The sequence below is a fragment of the Lissotriton vulgaris genome, chromosome 10, assembly GCF_964263255.1.
Source record: "Lissotriton vulgaris chromosome 10, aLisVul1.2, whole genome shotgun sequence".
NCBI lineage: Eukaryota > Metazoa > Chordata > Amphibia > Caudata > Salamandridae > Lissotriton > Lissotriton vulgaris.
In genome coordinates this window covers 346821990-346844526 of record NC_141698.1, presented here as the reverse complement: position 1 = coordinate 346844526, position 22537 = coordinate 346821990, and the positions used below count along the sequence as shown (strand labels likewise).

The 22537-nt window shown below is 42.1% G+C and overlaps 1 long non-coding RNA gene across 1 annotated transcript in view; it reads left to right on the top strand.

Annotated features, from left to right (window-relative positions):
- Positions 1-22537, top strand: part of LOC147685220 (uncharacterized) — a 277054-nt gene that overhangs the window by 157979 nt on the left and 96538 nt on the right. The window contains exon 2 of the long non-coding RNA XR_015300414.1: positions 6542-6653. This is a non-coding gene — a long non-coding RNA (uncharacterized LOC147685220). The remainder of the gene's footprint in view (positions 1-6541; positions 6654-22537) is intronic.

Here is a 22537-nt window from a genome sequence, read left to right as displayed (position 1 = left end):
GAGAGGGGTACCTTGGGAACTTCGTTGTGTTGTACTGTCGTCCTACTGGCCCCAGTGTCAATTAGAAATTTTGTTTCTTTACCTAGGAGCTTAGCATGTACATAGGGACCCTTTTGGCCGACCGGGACCAGGATCAGTGGACGATTATCGTGTTCCTCCCAGTTGTCTCATGAAATTGTAGGGAATTCAGGATAGGATGCCACTGGATACTGATAGAGTTGTGAGGCTATTTTAGTATCAGCTGGGGGAGTTGATGTTGCAGCAGAATGGCGAGTGGTATAGGTGCCAGGCTGTGTCGTTCCAGTAGCAATATTGTGTTGTAAGACTGGACAGTCACATGCAAAATGGCCAGGCTTTTTGCAATAATTACAGGTAACCTTTTCTTGTGTTTCTGGACGTTGCTTATGAGTCTGAGGAATTGTATTGGTCTGTGCTACCAATACCTTCATTTTAGTATCTTTTGTCCTCTTTTTCTCCTGTTCCTGTTCATCTCTAATTCTGTTCTGATGGTACTGGAGCATCTGAAGTGCTTGTGAAGGGAAACTTGCTTGCCAAGTGCTTTCAACCTTTAATACCCTATCTTTGATCTGAGGTAAGGCATTTTCTACAAATTTTGAGACAAACAACCAGCTATAGGCGTCTCCACCTGAGGAGAGACCGCTATTGATAAGGAAGCATTTCTCTAATCTTGTATAATAGTCCCCTATATCCTCATCTGGTTTTTGTTTGCATGCAGAGATAGCATCCCAATCTTCCTTTTTGGTGGCCAAGAAATGGGAGAGTATTTTCGGGAGAAGGCGAGGGAGTTCCAGGACTAGAGGTCCCAAGCCTTGTCCAGGAGTACAAGTAGTTTCTTCTGTCTCTAAAGCTGTCCATGCTATCATTTTCCCTTCCACCTCCCAATCTTTCCCTTTTAGTTTGTCATATGTTCCTTGAGGCAGTAGGACTTTGAGGAGAATATTGAGGTCCATATAAGTAAAGGAACCCATTTGAAGAATATCTTTGAGTTCCCTATGGAAACCCGTAGGATCTCTTTCATGAGAAGGGACCATTTTCTTCATTTCTAATATCTCTAGTTTTGTCAGGGGAGTGTAGACAAATGTTTGTTGTAGCTTTCCTGCAGAATCTACAACGGGATGTACTTCTCAGAGAGGAAATTGACCTTGGCCATACTGAGGGGGATTTGGGTCATAAACATTAGAAAGGTATTGGACATAGTGTTGTCGTTGATCTAGGAACATGTGTAGGAATTCTTGTCCCCTTGTCACCCACCTCCCTTCTAGACAGTCTCGTAAGAGAGGATGTAACATTTTGGGCGGGTAGCTAGTGTCTTCATACAATGTAATGAGGTGTTGAACCATATAGATACTGGCTAGTCATCATCATCAAATAAGCTTTATTCGGCTTTTGACCATAAAAGCAACACAAGAAAGTGCATACACGCAAAAAAAATAACTCAACATAACATTGCCTAATTAAAAAGAAAATAGATTTAAACCCAACTAAATAGTTTAGCATATCAATGATTCAAAATAATAACCCTAGATACACAGAATCCCCCTTTTTCACCCGCTGTTATGGTGGTTCGGTGCTCGGGGACCAGGGTAAAAGTCATACAGGTCCCAAATACAGATGGAGCCATCTCCAAGTTTGGGCAGGGTAGATCGCAAGTAGGGGGCAATGTTCCTGTGTTTAAACTTAACCAAAATCAAGTCAAGTCCCCCGGAACATTTTTGGGCAGATGGCCAAGCCACCCCACCCTTCTGACGCTCAGTATCCCACCGTCTAGCGCAGAAGGTAATGGTCTATTGTTTTTGAGCCAAAAGATGGCTTTGTTCAGTAGGTCCTGATGCAGTTCACATTTTCCCGGTCTGAGTGCGGGGACCCCAGAGAGAACGGTGACATATGGGGCTGCTTCGGGGGGTAAATCAATGCAATGCCTTCTTTCTAGTGCGATCACAGGAGCTCTATGTGGGGCATGATCGGGATTAAGGGTATCATTGCGACCACTTTGAATGGGTGGTATAACAGGGGAGTCACAAATTTGCAGTATCCTGGGAGCATTGTTCGTAGACCTTTCCTGGGTGTTAGTGGGGGTAGAGCGTGTGGGAGTAACAGTGTTTCCGGTTCGTGGGTATGACCGTACTATAGTTTTTTCGATCCTGCACAGTCTGTCCCCCAAATCATTAATTTTTGCTACCAGTGGAGATAGAGCAGTGTATAGCAGTCGCTCGAATTGGGCCAGAAGGGTCTATTGTAGGGGGGATCGAGTCTCAGTCTTATCCAATGGTAAAGAGGCTGGGTTGGGGCCAGGTACAGAGGGGCTGCAGTTATTAGATGGAAAGAGGGTTGTAGCGGGAGATGCCTGGGGAGTGCAAATTGCTTGATCAGTGACTCTGGCCACTATGGGGGGGGTTGGTGCGTCGGGATATAGTTTGTGCCACAGAAGGCATTCAGCTCTTCCCAGATGGACATTATAATTGGGAAACAGTAATCTGGTGGCAAGAGTAGACAATTCAAAGCGGAAGGGATAGAACCTGACTGTACCTTCTCCTGTGATGGTGCCAAGAGTGGTGGCCCGTCCCGACTTCCTTGTGCCTCTGAGGGCCACAGAGGGCCCGCCCTTTGCCCGGGCTTAGCCTGGCGTCGCCTGCGCGCATCCCGTGAGGCGGGAACAGCAGCCGTCTGATAAGCGCCTCCGGGCGCGGGATCCTGACGCGTCAATTCGCGTCTCTGGGAACACCAAGGGATGCTGGGTGATGTAGTTTACTTCGCCCCTGGGTCTCCCCGCTCCTCGGCCGCGGTGTCAGGAGTGGCGGCGGGGAAGAGCCGTGATGAAGTGCAAGTCTTTGGCAGGGTAAGCGGGGTCTGTATCCTGCGGTGTTAGCCCCCAACGAGCAAGTGCCCCCGCTCGGCCGCAGCAGCAGCCGTCTGATAAGCGCCTCCGGGCGCGGGATCCTGACGCGTCAATTCGCGTCTCTGGGAACACCAAGGGACGCTGGGTGATGTAGTTTACTTCGCCCCTGGCTCTCCCCGCTCCTCGGCCGCGGTGTCAGGAGTGGCGGCGGGGAAGAGCCGTGATGAAGTGCAAGTCTTTGGCAGGGTAAGCGGGGTCTGTATCCTGCGGTGTTAGCCCCCAACGAGCAAGTGCCCCCCTGGCTAGTCTTTGAGATGTCATGGGGAGTGATAAAAACATTTGAGCGATTATGTCAGGGCCATATATAGAGTATTGGGACACCCTATGGGTGCTTGATCGAGCAAGTTCTTTTTCTTGTGTGGTGAGTGGAGGTTCGTCGTCCAACCAATCATCCAAAGCTTCTTGTGTTAGTTGGAACAATCTATCTGAAGAAGCTGACATTGTTTTAGTCTTATTCCTGAGTTTTCTGCTACTTTGGGAACGAGGGATACGGGAACGTACTGCTCCTTGAAAAGCAGTACCTTCTTCCCTGTCTTTGTCTGTACCCCCATTCTCGGTCTCTTGGGTAGGGGCATTTTTCTGGTGAGAGTCGGAAACCTTACTGGTAAAGAGAGGGATGAAGAAATCTATTTCTTTTATTTTATTATAATTCCCCGCTACCACTGCTTGATCTAGCTGAAGTAAGTCATCGGGAACCTTTTTCCCAGCACTTGAGATCATACGGACATTTTTTATGAGCGATAGGTCTATTTTTAATAGCCTCTTGTAGGACTTCTAAATTTTCTCCTGTTCGGAGAGCTTTGTAAATTTTATTTAGGCAATTTGTGTTATTTGGTACCTCCCGTATGCCTTCTAAAGCTTCCCGTAAGCGATAGGAGACATCTGTTTGTGGACCTTCCCCTGGAGTCGAGTCGTATTCACATTCTAACATAGGTAGAACACCATCTGAAGTGTCAGGGATGGGTTCCGTCTGGGTAACTATCCGTCTGACCGCTGTTTGATTAGTATGAGCAAGGGGTGGTTCCATTAAATAGGTGGTAACGAAGTCTTCGGATACGGAAGGACCTTTAGGACATGGAGGTGCTGTGGGAATGCTAGGGTCTGAACTACCATCGGACTCTGTCCTTTGCGAAAGGACGGGATATATACCCGTCATGGAGGCTGAGACTTCCCTTTTTCTTTGTTCGAAATTAATATCATCATTATGATCCTGTAACTTTCTCATCTTACTTTCTTCTGACATTCTGTTTGCTTTCTCTACTTTCCTTTGCTCTTTCTGTTCCCTTCGATGTGCTTCCTTTCGCCATATTTCGATACTCTCTAACATCGAGGGTCTTGCTTTCCTTTCCCAACATTTCTTTTCAACTGCCATGATACAATTTAAATCCCATGTGCCACTCTTTGGCCATCTAATCGCAATTTCTAAATCTCAAGTGTAATCTTCCCAAAGATCTAAGTACAAAACGGCACCAATTCCATATTTCGTATACATGAAGAAACCAGGAGTATCCTTTGGGGGGGACTGGTACATCTTGTTCCAGTAACCCCTTCTGGGTACCCAGTTTACATAACTTAGAAAACAAAGGCATTGCGTCAACAAACAACAAAATTTACAATTGATAACTTGATATACCCTGAGTATCAGAGTACAAACATACCGTTTTCTAGAAACCTAGAACCCGTCTTGACCGTGCTCTGAAAAATCAGAACCCGTCTTGATACACCCCCAGCAGTACTCACTGAGGTGCAGAGAACTTGAAGACCTTGAAGATCTGGACACTGGACTAGTTACGCTGCGCTCTTGATCAGGGACTTGTCAGGGTTCTGAAGACCTCAGACTCTGCATCTTCACAAGATTCGTGCTCTGGGTCGAGACGTCCACTGTCGTCCTCACTGCCTCGTATGGATGGCTAGGCCGCGGCTCGGTCCCTCTTTGACACGAAGGAGTTCATGCAGGAACACCCTGCAGTGTGCACTTTGAAGTCCGTCGATATCTGGAGAGACAGGTTCGGGTCCGCATCACCGGCGTGTGGGGAGAAAGGGAAGTCCCTTTTCCGGCGCCAATTTACTGTGGTAAATATTTTAGTAATTTACCTTGATCAGAATTTCTATAATATCAATAAGGGCAAGCATGAAGAGCAGAGTCCGTGGTGGTTAGAATTCAGGCTCTTTATTCAGTAACTCGAGTTAAGGGAGAGCTCCGTCACCTAAGGAGGCTCGGGAATAGTCTCTACTTTAATCAAAGAAAACATGGTATTTATACATTCTTGACATAGAAAAGAGGAAGGAGCTTCCCTTGAGTACATTTCAGTTATTCGTGTTGTAATCATACAGGAGTCATGACAGGAGGCAGCGTAACTGTGTCATAATCATGAGGAAGTCACGGCAGAAGCAGAGTGTTGAGAAATAACCCTAGGCTGGTTCCTTAGATGAGAGAGAGAGAGAAATGGTTGTGACAGGATGTCTGGTGTCGTGTTTTAGCAAACAGGCGCTGGTTTCTCGGAATTGGTCGTTGTGTCTTGGCAAACTGGGGCTTATTTCTCGGAATCGGCCTGACCATAAGAGTGTGTGGTTGCAACGGGCTTGTTTCTCGGAATCAGCTTGGACATAAGAATGTGTGGTTGCAGTTAGAGGAAGAAGTGCGTTATGTGTAACCTTACGTTTATCTGCCCGTATCATGATGAGCTTGGGCATAAAAGAGAGGGTGTATAATGGGACATAATATAACGAACAAAATATTCATTTTCCACACCACAACACCCAATAACTCTCACTACACATATAATTACATCTTCCAAAAAAACTCCTCTATCCTTAGCATCAATAACAAATCAAGACACAATATCAGCCCTCATCCTGTTTTTGCACCAGAACACATACCACCTACTTCCGCTTTTTTTTGTTCAACTGCCTCTATTTAACTGTTTCATAGAAAATGACCAACAGAGGTCAGTAAAATACCAGAATCACTTTAGCGTTCTCTAGATTCCAATCCATATAAATTGTCTTCCACCAGCACCTAAAAACAATAATATTTTTTTCAAGTATTGTATTTTCAGTAATATGACCACCAAGTACCCTGCTTTTATATTAAAAGCAGAGCTTTGGACTATATCATTTCCCACTAAAAGCCAATATTTCTCTTGATGCGTTCCCATACCTGAAGTGTCACGCAGTTTGATGCTTACATTCCCTCCATGTTAAAGAACAGTAAATGTTTCTGCACCCAGGCTATGTGCTGTATAGCTAAATACATATAAGGTCCCAAAGGCAAGACCGATTGCATTGTAAATGCTTGCTGGTTGTTCTCTCTCTTGCTCTGGATCAATGTCTGTTGTGGAAACATGTGTGCCACCAAAAATGAGTGCTGGTGGGCCCCAGCTTCATACACAAGCACCAATCAAGCACTGACCTGCTCCCTGAGTCTTAGGGAGCCAATCACAGCTTCGGCTGTCACCCGCCCTACTCCCCACAGCAGTTTCTTGTATTAGGGGCGCTTGCACTGCTGCTGCTCTTGCTGTGTTGTTGTTGCACGTTAGTGCAGTTTAGAAAAAAATCATTATAAATCTGAAAACGAGTGGCATCATCATTACTTGGTTTTAACATCTCACACTCTGTTCACAGCCATCATCTCAGACATCTGGAAATTGGAAAGACAACCCCAAAGATTCATCAAAAGAATCATCAAAAGAATCAATTGGTTATTTATTGTGCTGCAAGATGAAACTGTGTGCTGGTAAGTCTCAGCAATAATACTATTTCAAATCCTTTCACTTGCTGTTTACATATTCATCATGTTTACCCCAGTAACAACTGTACATACGCAATGCCTCTTGCTGCATAACTGTAATGAGATGTTTCAAAGTCAAGAATTGATCATGGACATATTGTACCTGTCCATAAAGAACTAAAAGACAACCTCAACCTGCAATAGTAGGTGCACTTCTGATACCTAAACGGGTGTGGTAATAGCAGAAAATGAATTTAAATACGATCCATGGACCATAGCATAGGGAAAAGTATGTGATTCTGATGCTACCTGTGCAAGAAACCATACTGACTGTTAGCTCTGCAGAAAGTGCTGCAAGGCCTACGCTGTATTCCTGATTTCACACTAACAGTGGACACAAAGACAAGCAAGGTCATGTTACAGATACTAGATATGAAGATAAAAGGGATGATGAGGTTGCATTGGTGTGTGTGTGTGTGGGGGGGGGGGTGTAGCTGACGTACCATATGTCCCCCAACAATAAGTTGCCATTATTTTGCATACCCCGTAACTCCCTTGGAAACCATTTAGGAGGGACTTTTGAGGGGGCTTGCAACGTTCATCAGAGAACTTCCCCCTTCTTCTGAATAAAAGCTGGGGGGGTCACATGTCCAGACATTGTGAGTGTCCCTGGAGCCATGCTGTCTGTACTTTTCCATACTCACCCTGTACGCAACTGTTGGGATAGGAATCACCCCAGCATGGTATACAGTCATGTTCCACATGACCTGAGTGCCTAAAATGCATGTACACCTGACTTTCATTTTGGCTCTAGTGTCACACAAATATAAGCATGTGCAGAGAGACATACAGCAATCTAAGGTGCTAGACCTGTCACTTTGAAAGATGCAAAAGTGTGCACGTATAACGAATAGAGGAATACTGTCCCTGTCCTGGGCACTTTTTTTATTGAAACTGATAATGTGGCCAGATTCTATTATCTGTGTTACCTGGAGTGTGGCCTACACACCCTTCTTGTTTAAAGTTCTACTATCATGTGTATGCCCAGAACCTTGCGTTGGCATCTAGTATGTATGTCAAGGGAGTTTGTGTGGTTTGCAAGCGTATACAACATATACAGTTGTGTGGCTCTGTGTGTGAGTGAGCCTGAGTATTGAAGCTAGTGGGATCCAGTTTGCCCCTGTCTTGACTTGACACAAGATGGAGGATCAGGACTGCTTCCTGAGACAGAGGACGTGTATTGTCTGCATTTCTTTGACTTGCAATGCAGATCTGAATACTGAAGTGTGGGGGATGGAGTAAAGGCTACCTTTAGAAATTCCATCGGGACATTTGTTACCCAGGGTCTGTAGACAGGTTCTTCCTGTGCGCTGGCATTTGGCTGACAGTAGGGATTGGGGTAGAACTTCATTTTCTATTTAGCTAGGTGAGGACATTTCTAAATCAGGCATACATTTTTCCATTCCTGATTGCTACTTCAGAGATGCAGAGAACACCCAGCTGCAGAGACCTCACACTTCCATGTGTTGTAGGTTGTCCAGTCTGGAGACAGCCCATGTGGTACGTACCTTGAGAAGCATCACTGTTGCACAGTGGATTTGCCTGGAGAACAGGCTGAGAAGGAGACTTAAAAAGTGAACAACCTCACAACAGTTCTGAATTTTCAGACAGTGGATCCACATCCCCTGTCTAGAAAGGAATATAAAAACGGGGACCCAAACCACCCAGCTTTGTTCCACATACAAGTCCTTCATGACCCAGGAAGAGAGTGCTTCTTAGAGTACTCAATGAATTCTGTGTGATAGGGGAAGGTGCCTGCTTGTCGGACAGTTTTCCAGTGTTAACGGGGCATCAGCTGCAGTCTGCATCTTCTGATTTATGAGTTAGTCATCTTCCTGAGTGGCAAGGACCCTGCCTACTGACAGAGAAAAGGAGTCTGTCTGACCGTGCAGCATTTCAAAAAGACCAGGATGACGGAGGGACAGCATTTCTCAAATACTGAGGGGTATTCAGAGAAGGGTGACTATCTGAGGGCAAGTTAGAAGCAACGCACGCTGCAGAGGGTTCCTCAGTTATTTCCAAATGGTCCCTGGCTGGACCCACCTCAAGTATCTGTGCCGAACGTCCCAATTGGAGCTGCTACTGCTTACGAGGCTGCAAATGCCTGCACTAGTGTTGAGGCCAACTGGATCTGTCCTGATGAGCAAGGAAAAGGCTAATGCATACCTGCTGCACCACCACGAGTAAGAACGGAAAAAAACTTTGAGGATGCATTTGACTTGCAAGGGAAAAACAGATAGGTGACTGTTGGATAGGCCTGTCAGGATGATGTTGCTTTAGTTAATTCGAGGGAGAACCAGAACTTGGTTGGTCATCTGAATGTCTGTAGCAGAGATGTAGCTCTTGACACCTTTTAGTAACTTCAGTTGATACCAAACACTTTTAGCTGTCTGATTTACAGACATGTGTAAAAGCAAGTTGTCATTGAGGATGAATCCCAAGGACCTGATGGTGCGAGATTACCAGCTTGGGATATTTCTAAAACACCATAGTCACCTGGGCCCATAAACACACACACTATAAGCCGGTAATCTATTTGCTGCCGATCAGGAATTTATTTTCCTTATAATGACTTATACCTGTACAACATGACTTACCAATTCCTTGTCACTTCGAAATGTATTTTACTCAGGTCAATGAATCAGGTTGTTAGAATAATAGGCATAAACAAAAAATTACCTTATTTCATAGAATGACCACAGACTCAGGAAAGTTTAAAAACCTTTATCCATGCAATATTTTGTGAGCCAAATACCAACACTAGTCAATCACCAGTTTCTCAAGAATAAAAAGAATGATCAAAGCAAAAATCTTCAAAGACTTATTAAAATCTCTAGACATTGGTACCTGGGAAGGGTGAAGAAGGAAAACAGTACAAGGACATACGACGCAGATTTATATTTACCTAGAATGGTGTGAGGATCAATCCCTGGCCAAGGGCTGGACAGAAAATGGGCTCCCGGCTAATCAGGAGCCAAAGGATCAGGACAGGTGCAGGACAGGACAGGTAACCTCTTCTAAGTGCAACGCGATCATCACACCCCTCTCTGCAGCTACTCTTGTTCCCCTTTTAAATGGACAGAGTCTTCTCCCTCAGCAAATCTCCAGATTCTTCTTTCAGAGTGATCGACCAGCCCTCTGATCAAGTGTGCATGTGATGACAAGATGGAGAATCCAGTCACCCTCCAGGCCCAAATACGACCTGATAGTCAAGTCAAAGAAAAACACATTACAATATGGAAATAAATGAATGCACTGTATACCACTTATTTCTACTCTAATCTCATTACTTTATTTTAACTATTTAGAGAGAACAAGGGTCCTCAGGGAATGCAATAAGGGTACAAATAAACATATAGACCACGATAAGTGCTATAGTTCAGCTTCCCAGCCCAGCCGGGCAGGGAATATTTAATTTTCACATTTTTAGAATCAAATTTGACCAAGAGGGGGTCATATACAAGGAATTAGATAGGGCGCAATCCTGTACCTAACCTGAAAGATAGAAAAACCATTAGAATAGAGAAGGAAATAGAATGAAAGAAGTTTTAACAGGCAAGAAGGGTTTTGGAGCCAGTTGTCGCTTGCGAATTAGTAAACAATCAAAGCAAGTCTCGACATACAGTGTATGCAGAATAATACACAATTCAATTTCAGCAACACTGTTTTTAAGCGTCAACGTTTTGATCCCTTGGCTCCTAATGAACCGGGATCATCATCAGGACTATATTAATCACCGCCTGTTTCCAATATGAACGCCTGTGAAAGTAGAGAGGGAGAAAAATAAAAGAACAACATCAGGCATCCGCCTGAATAGGTAAAAATGAGACAACAATTTTAAGTAGCGAGGTCAATCTGTGGCTGTCCAGCCATTATTAATCAGGGCCAGTATTCAGTCTTCATTAGGAGCCAAGGGATCAAAACGTTGATGCTTAAAAACAGTGTTGCTGAAATTCAATTGTGTATTATTCTGCATACACTGTATGTCGAGACTTGCTTTGATTGTTTACTAATTCGCAAGCGACAACTGGCTCCAAAACCCTTCTTGCCTGTTAAAACTTCTTTCATTCTATTTCCTTCTCTATTCTAATGGTTTTTCTATCTTTCAGGTTAGGTACAGGATTGTGCCCTATCTAATTCCTTGTATATGACACCCTCTTGGTCAAATTTGATTCTACAAATTTGAAAATTAAATATTCCCTGCCTGGCTGGGCTGGGAAGCTGAACTATAGCACTTATCGTGGTCTATATGTTTATTTGTACCCTTATTGCATTCCCTGAGGACCCTTGTTCTCTCTAATAAGTATATTACCCATGGTCCAAAGGTATTTCTCTGGGTTCCCTTGTTTATGCTAAAAAGATTTATTTTAACTATGCCGTTAATAGTTTAGCAGAACATGTGCGGTTTAGTTTAAGAAAAAGCATATGCATTAGCATGTGAGGTTCAAAGCGGCCATTTTACGCTTTACTGCTCAGCTGCAAAGAATTCCCACCAAAAGCAAAAGACGTCATACTACGCGTTTTCAGCAGCCATCTTTAGACACTCGGATTACTGTTTAGAAAAAGCAAATTGGTAAGCTTCCCCTACATAAAGAAAATGTCAAGTGGTGCAATTATTAGTCTACATAAAACATGTTGGTTAATTTGTTACATGTTATTTTGAGATGATTGAGTCCAAGCAAGTTTATTTACGTAGGAAACATTGTTCCATAAGACCTCAGGTTTCAAGGACTCCAGGTTTGGGTGAGAGTCAGGGGTTGCATTGCATTCATAGATGCAAGGAGAATTGCCATAACATGACTGCATGATTTGGGGAGTTGAGACGAAGAGGAGAAATAAAGTCATTTTGGGGTTTAGTAGTAAGTCATATTGAGGAATCCAGAAGTGGAGGGTACTCAGGATTTGGGAGAGCTAAGGATATCATCTTCAGAGGGAAATCCTAAGTAAATGTGTCAGTCTAAGGCATTTAGGGACAGATGTAGGTAATCCCAGATTACCGATTCTTAAATACCGAATCATACGGATTCGGTATTTAAGAACAGGCAAATGGGATGTAGTTAATTTTACTGAAAAAATGACTGAATCGGTAAGTTTCGGTAATTACCGAATTGCTATTTACCGATTCGGTAATTGCCATTCATTCCTATGGGCCTGGAGACTGATTCGGTAATTGGGGGAAACATTGAAGGGTGGCAGGGTGTCACTTTGACACCCTGTTGCACCCCTCAATTGTGCATGGGTGCACATGTTGCAGACATACATGCCCTAAGGGCATGTATGTCTGCAACATGGCACTGTTGGAAAAGCAATAAAAATGCTTTTTCAAGGGTTTTCATTGTTTACCACCAACTTCTAGTTGGTGGTAAATAACAAATCCTTAACTGAGGAATGCACTAACTTGAGTGCTTCCTACATCCTGGATTCGGTATTTTACCGAATCGGTATGATACGAATTCGGCATTTTACCGAATCCTTAAATTACTGATTCGGTAAAAAACCGAATCCTTAAAAAATGCCACCTACATCTGGAAAGCCCAATACTGGTAGGTAACGGTCGAAATTCGGTCATTTGGGACGTTACCGACTGGTATTGGGCGACCTACATCTAGCCCTAAGCGAGCACAAAACCTGCAATTTTAAATTCAGTTAATCGAATCAAGTGACAGTTTAGGAGTTGTAGATTTCAAGTGATATCATGTAGGAGTTCCAAGGAGAAGACCAGGGCACATATTCCCTGGTGTAGAATAAGGTAATATTGTCTCCCCTCTGCATCCTATATTTCTTGCAGATACACTATTTTGTGACTGAAAATAAATGTTATGTTATGCAGCACGGATTTGAAAGGTGCTAAACTCACCTCAGGAGGGGTATTGAGGTGCACTAGACCTCTGTAGAGAGAAACTGGAAATAGAAAGGAATGGATGTGGCGATGTTAGAACAGCCAGTTCTTCAGGTTTTTTTAAAGGATAAGAAATTGTTTGACGGTTGGAGAGTGGGGTAGAAGATTCCCGGTTTAAACGATGAGGTAGGAGAAGGAATGTCCTCCAATATACATGTGACAGATGCATGGAATAACTGCAAGGTTTTTTGACATCGCCGGCACTTTGGCACTGTTCTCCTCATACAAGGGAGGACGTTTGTAGACGGTCAGGTTGGCCACTGATTACAGACAGGGGGTTATATATGCCTGGCCTTTTACTTAAGCTGGACGATCTCTGTTCCAGATGGTGATTCTGATATTTTCTTCATTCAGACAACGATTTATAAACTTATAGGCTTGTCTCAAGTAATATACTTGGCTCATAGTGCTGTGGAAGAAGGTTGCCATGACATTACAGTGATAATTTCCGTTCTTAGATGAAGACTTTAAATAGCTCTACAAAGACTATACGTCTTGCCTTGTGAACGGCAGGTGGACCCTTTCATTCCATGTTTTTCAACTTTGGAATCTTTAGTTCTTTTTTGAGCCCTGGAGAAGTTCTGCAAGGCACAAAACGCGCTGGCTGAGGCTTTTTAAGAATTTTGGAAAAATAAAACGGACTTACTTTGATAATACGTGAAGCTCTTTGGACTTGTCTTGGGTGCACCATCCTTGTCCTTAAAAACTGCAAGATTATGTGTACAGCAGCAGAGAGCTCTAGTCAAGCTATATATGATGACCCTACTACTCAGATAGCGAGGGCCAGAGTCATAAAGTGCTTCTTGCATGTGACAAGCAACTAAAGGTGACCCGTTTATGAATATTTAAGCAATTTATGGCCTTTAGGTGCAAGCAGGGAGTATGCAAACCAGTGAGGTGGCAGCATTCGGTACAACATAAGCGCTCCTTACGAGATACTCAGGAATACCTTTATAGAGCGCATTGCCATAATCAAGATGGCTGGTGATCAAGGCTTGGGTAACCTACAATGGGTGCTGATGGGGAGCCACCTGAATAATTTGAAAAGCATTCTGAGGGTGCCAAAACAAGCAAAAGAGATTGAGGCTGTCTGCTCACTCATGAGGAGATTGTTGTCCACCATGTCTTGCACCAACCGAGGTGGGCTTGGCAAAGAGGATCACACCTCTCTTATCTCCATTGAGCTTTAAACAGTTTTCCTTTATTCAACTTGTACTTGGTAAATTTAGACAGTGAATTTGACCCTAGTTTCTGTGACGTTTTCAGTAATTGACACAATGAGCCGGATATAAGATTATTTTATGAGCCCCCCTTAAAGTTTTAACTAAATTATCTGACTTTTACATATTTTTATTTCTTGGCACATAGATGTGGAGTTAGGTGTAGAAAATGTGTACATACTTACCTGTTGATATTTTGACCTCAATATTTTGGCTTTGATATTACGGAAGTGCAATATTCAGTACTCAATATTTTGGTCCCACACCGTAAAGCCATATATCTTACCACCTCATGGTATTTTATCCTCAACTGAGAAAATCTAATAAATGGGATAGATATATTAGCAAAGTATTCACACATTAATTTCCTTTACCATATGTTGAAATATGGAATTTCAAGAAAAGCCTTCACTCTAATGAGGTACAAGGGAGTGTAACAAAATATAGTTAATTTATGGAAAACGGAAAACTGTATAGAAATCTGGACACTGAGAAAACTTTTTTTTACAAAACAAATGACTCCAAAATTCAGACTAGATAATTCACAACTATCTCCCTGCAAAAATCGCTCCCAGAATTATTTAATTGCTAGAACCAATCAAAATCACTTCCTACATATTTTATGAACGGACTCATATATACGTAAGTTCATTACTAGCACATCTAAGGCCAAGTCATTGATAGCTTGATTAGGTGCAAATCAAAATCTTCATAGGAAGATATTAATGTATTTACAATTGAGGGTTTTGCTCATCTAAATTTTCGAGTTTACTTGCTTGCAGAAGATAACTTTCAATTCATAAAGTCCTTTCTATAAGTACAATGCAAGACACTCCAGGAAAACTGCTGCAATGAGCTTTATGAAGAAGTGCTTTCCAAAAGGACTCATCTAAAAACCAAGGGCAGAATCATCTTATAAACAAGAGTGAAAAAAAAGGTTAATTAAAGTGGGGAGCAAATGAAGAACAATATGACATGTTATATTTCAGTGTGAGTTAAACATTATATTTAGTTCAAAATTATATATTATGTAGTGGAAAGATATGCTGTTCATTTCCTACTTTTTCTTACCTAATTTGCTAGCAATCAGACACTCTTCTAGCAGGAAGTTGTTTAGGTTATAATTGCATGTAATTGTGTGCACCCCTTATTGCCTAAAGGGTCAACCTTGAGCTAAATATATGCCAGATTGTGTAGGAGGTTTACCTTTGCTAACACTGAAAATTAAAAAATAAGAAGTTTATTTTAGAAAAGTCCACATTTTCATATTATTGCCATTTTAGAACAAGCTATTTTTAAAAACAAGTCATTTTTTATAAAAAAATTACATGTTTTTGAATAATATTGATGTGCAAATACATTTATATTTTTCTCTAGAGAATGGATTGTTTAAAGTTATCAAGATTTTCAAACCTATTGGGATTTTGAAAACGATTTCCATACTTTTAAGAAAAAGAACAAACATGTTTTGGAAACAAAATTGCGAGACTGTGCGAGAGAGGCCACATTCTTGATGTGAGTTAGAGCTGATCACCAGACTTCTCTGAGAAATCTGAATCTTATTTTTGATATTTTGGCAGGAACAGAAACGACTTTCTCAACAAAAAGTGCATGCAACACATGGACAGCAAAATCAAAACAACATTAGAGTTTAGCAATAAACACAATACATTTCCCAAACCAATGTAGCTTAAAAGACCTAATCTAATTACTAAAATGATAGAAATAAGGTAAAAAAAAGGTTGAGATGCTTACTGCATTTAAAGCAATTTCTGGAAGTGAAATATTAATCGTACCAATGTTTTACTTATGCATCACTGAAATGACCAGGAGTGAGCCACATTGCATTAGATTTTTAGCACTGAAACTAAGCAATTCCCTCATTTTAAGAAAAGATACTTTTTGGAAAACATTATTCTTTAAATCACAGTTTCATTGACATGTAGTAAATGAATGTTTAGAAAGTAGTGATGCAAACAAATATCCATCCATTTTGAACATCATTTCTGGTGCCTCAGATGTTCCCATAATGTCCACAGAATGTTTCTTGGGCACTCTGCTGCCAGTTCAAGAGGAAAAAAAGGATTTTATTCACTTACAGTCCAAGGCCACAGCTCCTGTTTTGGACTGAAGTCCTAAATCATATTAGAGCACGCTGCTGCCTTGTAGAGGACGGAAAGCCCCATAATACACAACTAGCTTACAGGAGGGGAGGAGGAGCCACACCCCCTTTGCACCAATAGAGCTGCTTCGAACCCCGCTGCGTGGGGTTTGCTCCACCTAGGAGGGTCTGCAAGCCCCCGCAGTGACCACCAGCTGACAGGAGGGGAGGAGGAGCCATACCTCCTTTGGGCATGTATTCCTACTTCAATCCTCACTGCGCCAGACACCTTGCTGGCCAAGGGCAGACCCATTCATGACCTTCAGTGAAGGAAGCGGCAGGGCAAGGCCACATCTCTTGATCCTGTGCCTGGATAATGCCTAGACATTGCTAGTAAGCCTGTTATCTCAGTCGTACTATTGGATTTATGGAGTGCCCCTCTGTTTTCTTTCTTTAAAAAAAAGAAAAAAAATCCCATGGTTTCACTTTCGACTGTGATTAATTAGATTCCACTATATACTGATCTGCTACTGAATTTTATTATGGGCAAAAGAAAGGCCGCCGACCATCCTCGGGGTGCTGGGAAGGAATGTATGACCACTAAGAGAGATGTGGCTGAAAACTGTACTCTACAGGTTGTTGACAACTTATTAGTGGAGGTAGAGGATATCCTTAATAAAGGGAGAAACCTGCATGCGGTGCAGACCTTCAAGGCTTTAAAATCTAATATAACTCAATTTTACAAAGTGAAGCCAAATGATGTTCATCCTAGTGCAACAAACCCCGCCAACTTATTAAAAGTTGAGGAGGCAAGGGCCATGAACTCTGTCACTTCGCATGTCACACAGATAGCCTCTACCAACAGCCAGTTGCAATTGAAAGCTCTAACACCTGATCAACCCACCAGTTTGTCCCTCTTAATCTCTATTAATCATCATATTCCTTTAACTAGCCTAGACAAAGAAAGGGAACTGCCTTTTACTTCTGATCTGGTACCTAATGCTTTGTGTCTTGACAATATTAAAACCCTTTTTAGTAGTTCGAGAAATGAACTTAATATTGCATAAAATGCTGTTTTTGGTTTGTTAGAAACTAATAATATCCTAATTAAGACATTTTTGTCACGCCAGACTTGTAATTATCCAGTCTGTCAAACAGTACAGTCCAACTGAGTTCCCAGTTCAGCTAACTCTGATGGAAAATCACAGGGTAATTGTGCCACAGCGAATAGTCATACATCTTTCATTCCTACCTTTCTCTTTTGCAGAGATGTTACTGATCACAATTGCTCAGGACATGGTGGTATTTGTGTAGTAAAGAATGCTCCCTCTATAAATGTACAGGTAGTAAACAAGTTTAAAGTATTCGCCACTCGTTCCACTGATCCACACTTGTTGGGGCATATACCTGCCCCTCATACTCTAAGTAAGATTGAAACAGAGCTTTTTTCAGGTAGGGACACTAGTGCGCACTTGTCCAACACTAATCAGTTGGTTTTCCACCCCTAGGTACACCTTTTGGGTTGTTTTGGTAAACGTACCCCGCTTATACAGAATGTCAGTGAAAATTATTGTAAGTTAAAAAATAAAGTAACAAATTGGCTAACTACAAGGGCTGGGCTGTTGTAAGCTTCACACTCAAATTGACATGGTATGTAGGCTAGGCTGGGTGGGGCGCAATTATGGCGATTGCATAGTAGTTCATTTTAGTAATAGTTGGGCTGCAGGCAGAACCCTAGCCTCTTTTGAGGGCAAGGAAGATTCAGCTTTAAATTTTGACTACGGCCATTGGGGTTTTACTATAGGCTGGGCATTGTGCAAAGTCTGAGAACTCCTAGGCTTACTTCATTCCTGTCGAACCAAGGTCATCTTGAGGTACATTGTAGACCTATTAAGGAATCTGCTACCTCCCTGTAGAAATCAATAAAGTCTGGTAGACAGCTCTTGTAGTTGTAGTTTATTCTTCAAGTTACATCTTGGTAAATTTCAATGTAAGTCTTAATATAAGCCCCACCAGGAGCAGTCTCCTGGCTGCTCAGCCCATCTTCTCCAACTGTTCCACCTTCAAGTGAAACATCCATAGCATTCCAAATGACATCATAGCTAGAGCATCAGGCAGAGAACCAGGGCCAGGGAGATGCATTGCATAAGAAGCAGATTACTACACTCCCTCCCACTCTCGAATAGATTTAATGCTCTCAATACACTTGTGAAGGTGAATTGACTAACTCCTACTGATTGCAATGTATTTATGGATCTGAAAGGGGGGGAGCTGTACCACCCTCTATAGTGACTGTTGTCACTGATCAGCTTAGTGTTTTGTCTTGGAACCTAGCAGGGCTTTAGGAGAAGGCCAATGATTTGAATTGGTTAGATTTCATTAAGCCATATTGTATACTGGGCCTTTAAAAAAAACCTTGGCAGTTACAAATATACCCTTCTTAGATGGTTTTGCTCATTACTCGCGCCCAGCGATTCCATATTCTTTTGGGCAAGCTGAGGTGGGGGCAGGGGTATATCCTAATATTATTGACCTTGAACTGTCTAATTGAAGCGTTAGAGACAAACTCTTCAAATTTAGTGGTGATCTTCTTCACTTTCCCTAATAAAACAAATCTGTTGAATTTAAACAACTATAATTCTAATGGCCATTCCTTCCACTCTGATGTTATTGCCTCTATGGGTATGGTCCTAGAGAAATAGAAGACCTTTTCTTTAGCCTCTGGCTCAAGGCCACTCCTTTCTTGCACAATAGTCATTATGGGTGATTTTAATATCCATCCCTGTCAAAACGTTTGTCTGATCTTGAAGGATTTCCCCTTGGGGAGAGGATGTGGCCTAACAGCTGGGGCACTCAATCCCAAATTTGAGGAACCGGCTTCAAGTCTCAACAATGATGCTCAACATCCTGTGATTCTGGGCAAATCACTTAGTCTCCACGTGCCTAACAAAAATGAATGTGTACTTGTGAAATGCAACTGGTGCTCTTGTTTGCACTAAATATAACTCTGAGAAAAAAACTCAAAGTTTTAGGTCAATCTTTGAATCAGGTTATACCGATCTCTTCTGGACATCCTACCTAAATTGGTAGAGGCTGTGAATCAAGAATGGAATACATATTAATGTCCTCACCTCCATCCTATTTTCTGACTGACTGCAGGGTTCTATTGTCTGGTTGAAGTGATTACAATCCACCCGTATTACTGTTAAAGTATTCAAGTCAGATATTGCTTCTGTCGATCTCTGGCACCAAACATATAGCTCCCTTGGATCAGGGTAGATGCCTGAAATGGACACAAGTGATCCCAGAGGAGTTTTGTGAAGACTTTTTTTTGTTAGAGTAGTGATCTTGAATGCTGCACACACTCCAATCCTAAGCCTTAAGATGCCTTAAATGCTTTTTCTATACTCTGTGAAAGTGTGACTCCCTCATTGTTAATATTAGAGGCCATACTGTTACCAGGATGGAACTTTGGTTTGATCAGGTGTGTTCTCAAGGCCCATTGCGATCTAATAAAGACCCTCAAGCATTCCCCAAGGGATAGAGGGGAGGTGACACTTCTATGTGGTCTTGTAAAAAGACTATTAGAAAAGAAAAGAGTCTCTTAAGAACAATGCTTAGGATCAGTTATTGAGTAAATGCCCCCTTCATTATGGTGCCACTTTTGGAGGGTTCTTCACAGTCCAATTCTAGTAGCTGAGGACGTGCCAATTTTGACCTCAGTAATAGACAAGGATAAATGGTTTGAACATTTTTCACATATGTACTCCCTTGATGTAGGGACAGATCCTTTGATCCAACCTGCCATGCTGGAACAGTTGAGAAACTCAAAAGTCTTGTTCGCTACTGAAGAAGTTGCAGGTGATATTTTGAGACTAGCTGAAAATAAGGCAATGGGTGCTGCCTGAGTTGCATTAGATCAATTCAGGAGTGATTCCATCTTTGGGCTCCTTGTTATCCAAGGTACTAAATGCTGCTGTGTTATCAGGTCCTCCTAGTTCATGGGCTTAATCCATCACTGTGCCCATTTTCGAAAAGGGGAACCGAGCCGATGCAAGATGTTACAGGTCCATCTCCTCAATTGATATAGCTGTCAAGGTTTTGGGTCAGGTGATTGTAGAAAGGCCTTTCCTGTGGGTCAAGTAAAACAGCACCATTTCTGACCTATAGTATGGGTTCAAGCCTGGCTTAAGTACCAACGAACAGTGCCTGAACCTGTGCCTAATAACCCAAAAGTACACCATGGCTTAAAAAAGGCGCCCTCTTCCTGAGTTTTTTTAGCCTTACCTATGCATTTGATCTAGTGAATCGTACACAGCTGTGGTCAATCATTTTGACAATGGCAGTAGATCCAGAAATGGTGTCCTTCCTGGGGGACTTTCATAGGGACATGTCAGCAACTTTGAGAGTTGGCTGGATTGTTGTTTTACAAGATCTTTTTTCATAAACCGAGCTGTTATGCAGGGGTGTATCTTGGCCCCATTCTTTTTCACCATTTATACTAACCACCTAACCGCTTAGAGGTAGTGTTGCTGGACAAAAAATATGATGTTCCTCATATGGGCTCCTGTTCGTTACCAGTTCTGCTTTACGTCGATGATGCCATTCTAATTTCAAGGACAGCCACAGGCATGCAAATGTTACTTGAAGCCTTTGCAGATTTTATGGATCATTTAGATCTCTCCATAAAGCACACATAATCATATGTAATGGTCATTGGTGCTAAGCCCACTAAACATAAGGCTTTTTTGTAATAAATAAACATTACACAAGTTCATACTTTGAGCTCCCTGGATATTTTGTTTGATGATTGGAACACCATTAGTACTCTATTCACTTCAAAAAGGCTAATGTTAGCTCTTGGGGAACAGTCATGGATTTTAGCATTGGGTTGAGTAAGAAACCAATTAAGTCCCTTCTCCTAGTCTACAACTCCAAATATGTATCTGCCACATGATACTGTCTTTAGCGCTGGGACACCTCCGTCGGAGGTAGCTGCGCGCTCTACAAACTCCGAAATAATAATAATAAATATGGTAGAGATATATGGGGGTTAAGGGATCTAAGTGTCACCTAGGTTGAGGAGAATAGGTTTGTCAGCCTGGCTGTTTTGCAAAGTATTTCAACCTTTGCTTCCCATGAGTAATTGGGTCTTAATTATGTCTTGGATACTGTCATACTGTTACAGTAGATAGCTGTATGGTACAAGAGTGAGCCAATCTTGAACAGAGTGATTATTAGGTACAATGTAAGAGCAATCTCAAAGCTCAAATATATAAAACCAGAGCTTAGCACATTGGGTGGTCTGAAGGTATTTATTTCATACTGCGAAATGATAACTAAAGCAGATTACGAGTGGGTTAAAAACTATTTCTCCGTCCGTGTTGCGGCTTTAAGGGAAGGTAACTAATTACAGAAACCTGCTGCTCATGTCCATTGCTTGATAAAAACTGTACTTCCAACTGAACGAAGCTTAACATCAAACTATATCGAGGCTGTCTTGCCCAGCCAAGCATGTCGAAAGGCTTATGAATTCCCTTAATTTAGGTTTCACAAAGGCCTTTATACCTAGTCAACACTAACAGTGGTCACAGAGGTAAACAAGGCATCCGTGGAGAAGGGCGGACATTCTACCCTTGTCCAACCTGACCTATCTGCAGCGTTCGACACAGTCAATCAGGATCTCTAGATTGACTGGTTGGGGGGGTTTAGGGATTTAAGGCTGTTGCGTTCTCACTATTGCTCTCGTTCCTGACCATGTTCAATCTGTTTCCCTAAATGTTTTTACATCTGAACCATTTTCTTTACCATGTGGGGTTCCACAAGGCTGTCTTTAAGCCTAACCCTTTTCAACATGTACATCACATCTCTAGTGAAATCTTTTGGGTTGTTATTGTTGTCGTACGTTGTCACATCCAGATCAAGACCTCTTTGTCTAGCAAAGGCCAAGATATGAGCATCATATTTCGTAACTGTATGAGTACTGTGAGCGAATGGATGGACAATTGTCTTAAATTAAATTAAATTTGTCAAAAACTGAAGTCCTCCTATTTGGTAACAACACCTCTTTCTGGTCTCCTGCTTGGTGGCCAAATAAACTTGGTTCTCCTCCGATCTGAGTTAAAAAAACGAGAAATCTTGGTGTTTAAATTGACAACAGACTCCCACACAGGGAACACGTCAATCAAGTGATCTCCACCTCCTTTTACACCTTGCGTGTTACCAAGAAATGTGATCTATGGAAAGCAGTCATTATTGCGTTTGTGCTATTTAGAGTTGATTATTTAATAATGTGGCTGTTCCCTCTAACAAGCTTTCCCCCTGAAGAAGCAGGAGTTTTGTTATTGACACTGCACGGAACTGAAACTTTAGGACTCACTGCTCTTGTTTTGAAAAACTTTGAAAACCTGGCTCTTCAGCCAACAGTATACCAGCTTGCTCTATAAGGCTTAATTTCCTGGCTTTTTAGCCAAAGTATGTGCAACCTGCTCACTAACCCTGTCAGGTAGCGCCAAGATGCCTCCGGGTATTTGCTTGCGCTTTACAAATATATAAAGTTAATCAAATCACATTGGTAACTAACGCTTAGCACCGTCAGTTATTGGCATGG